Consider the following 2727-nt stretch of genomic DNA (forward strand, 5'->3'; position numbering starts at 1 on the left):
GCAAAGCGAGGGCTCGGCGTCGCTGCGAGGCACGCGGTTTCGAGCGCTCGTCATTTTCTCGCTCCTCGGGGTTTCTGCCAGTTTTTTTTTTTTATAAAGCCACTGGGTGTGCCGAGGACGCTCGGCGGCTGCCGTGATGCACGCATCGACGAGCGCTCGGCATTTTCTTGGTATTTTTCAGTTCGCTCTCAATTTTCCTTGTGGGGTCACGTTTTACTCTTTCGTACGTACAATCGTCTTGCAGTAGTTCGCCCATTTTTGCCAGGTAATCTTTGTGGTCGAGTACAACAGTAGCGTTACCTTTGTCAGCCGGCAAGATTTTAATGTCCTCGGCGTTTTGTAGGCTTTTGATGGCTACCCTTTCCGCCTGTGACAGAACAGATTTTCTTGCTTTTGGCAGTAACATTAACAAAAAAGTAACATTAACTTAGAGCTTCCGAAATTAGACCAGTGATGTAGTTTTTCCTCCTGATTCCAAATATGTAATCAGTTTTTACATAAGTACAATACTTAGTGAGTTATGCTGCAAGTAATGGTGAAACTTGATAAGTTTTCCGGGAACTTTCGCGCATACTCAATGTTCATGCAGAGAGTTGTTCAACAGCTCCTTTTGCTCCCTATTAGCCATAGAGTGTCGATATTTAGCTAGAAATTGCGCTCAAACTTTGAAACTATGAAAGAATTATCTGTGTAGCAAAGTACCTTTTTTTGCCACTCAACTATGATTTAATTTATTAGTAGATATTTACGGCTGAGAGGTAGTGCTGACTCAAGTAGATATCAGCACTCTACGCACACTCATCAATGTGTGTGCCAAATTTCGTTGTCGTATGACCATTCTAAGTGCCCGAAACACTTCCCGCAAAAAATGCAAATCGGCAAAAATTGCGAAATGATAAAAACGCGTTTGAAAGTTTGAAAGTGTGTATTTACAAAAATGAAAAACGCAGTAGCACGGAACTTGTGCTGAACACAGACACACATGTCCAGAGGGAATATCGGGTGTCTAAAACTCTCCAGCACCATAGGTTTTCCCTTCCCGGCTGGTGCGGCAGGACTCTTTCACCCGGGCCCTCTTGGCTGCACTGCGACGGTGTGCACTCGCCTCAGCGGTCTGACGAACATTCATCTTGTGCATGCGCATGCTGTCTCGGCGGTCGCTGAGGGTAACCAGGGCCTCGGAAGGAAGTACCCCAAGCTCCTCCAGCACCTTTTCAAAGCTCGCATGGCCCCTGTTGAACCACAGGACTGCAATGGCTGTGGCTATTTCCACAGCAGTCCGAGAAGCAAACCGTGTCTTTGGACACAGCAGCCATATTTTGCTGTTCAGGGACTCGGCAGCGTTCTGTGTCTTGCCGTGGAGGCACCAGGTAAGCAGCTCGCATCTATGAGACGCTTGTAGGTGGGGAGGATTGCCAAACCCTCGGCCTTGGTCAGGAGGGGGGTGTGGCACAGTGCAGGCTGGCCCTGTGCCTCAGCACGTCGGTGCTTGCACCACGAGTCTTGGCCTGCAGGACGGAACTTGTGGCTTCCGGCACCGTCTGTTGAGCACGAGTGCAAATATGAGGCCCATACGGCCGTGTACATCTTGTGGACATTTCCCCGATCGTTCACAATGGCCACCTTAAAGTAGGTTTGAAGCTTCTGGATGGTGGTCTCCTTCAACTTCTCGGATCCCCTCGTGGAAGTGGCGTTGGCAGCTTCCTCAGGCCGGTGCCCAGACGTTTCGCCACGTGGTTGGTGCACTTCTCTTTTTCAATTGGAGTGTCAGGGTACCCCGTTGTAGGCCTTGCTGTCTCTATCGCTTAGGGAGATGGTGAACCGCAGGGGCGTCTCATAGTCCACAGTCCTCTGCCAAACGGGGCATACCGCGCCTTCGACGACGGCCGTCACTGCACCCAACTTGCACAGCACTACGCTTTCGGCACGATCGGCATTCGGCCTGACGTCGTTTTCGAACAACGAGATCTTTTTGTGCGATGCGCTCACAAAATTCACTGCGGCGTTGATCTCGTCATCGCTGTTGCCGTGGTCGATGTTAGGCCTAGCGGCCGCTGCCCCCATATTGAGAAACCCTATGGCTGCCCCGTCGGGGACATTTTTTTCGGCGGTGACTTTCTCGTGCGTCCTCCGCCGCTTCCCTCTGAACTGGTTCTTACTTGTGTATTTCCGGTGGTCGGCAATGGCCTTTTTCGGGCTTGCCATCGCACGAAAACAGGGAAAAATAACTCCGCAAAACAGTGAAGAGAACTACGGGAACAAAACACGGGCGCTGTCAGCTAATGGCGGCCCCGCGTCAGTGGCGCGTGGTTTGAAACGGCGGGAAAAGACTGTTTTTGTTGCTTTTTTTTAGACTTTTTGTGAACATACGAGACTTCAAAAACAGGGATCGTGGAGAGTAAGGACAACTCTACACGAGCCAGCGGCCGCAATATGGCGGACAGCTCTCTTCGCGGCCCCACGAGCACGCGAACAGCACTAAGTTTCGCATAAATTTCGTGATGCCGCGTGTCACTGCCGCTCACTGAGACGCGTTTTTCACCGACTTCTGATGCTAATTTCGATGTGATATTTTCAGATGTCAAAATTAATTTATAAAGATGATAAAGCAACAAAAAACAGAAAAGGTGAAATTTGAAAAAAAAAAAACGCGACTTTTCGACCCCCGTCTCCCCTTTAAGTGAAGCGTCTTTAGAAGTGCACTGTCGTGGCTAATGCGTTTTGCTA

General features: G+C 49.8%; 1 pseudogene; it reads right to left on the reverse strand.

The window, feature by feature from the left end:
- Positions 1–945: 945 nt before the first annotated feature.
- LOC144179813 (uncharacterized) lies at positions 946–2205 on the reverse strand (annotated as a pseudogene).
- Positions 2206–2727: the final 522 nt, after the last annotated feature.

This window comes from Haemaphysalis longicornis, unplaced genomic scaffold (genome assembly GCF_048455015.1).
Source record: "Haemaphysalis longicornis isolate Haplotype H1 unplaced genomic scaffold, Haemaphysalis longicornis Haplotype H1 scaffold_4, whole genome shotgun sequence".
NCBI lineage: Eukaryota > Metazoa > Arthropoda > Arachnida > Ixodida > Ixodidae > Haemaphysalis > Haemaphysalis longicornis.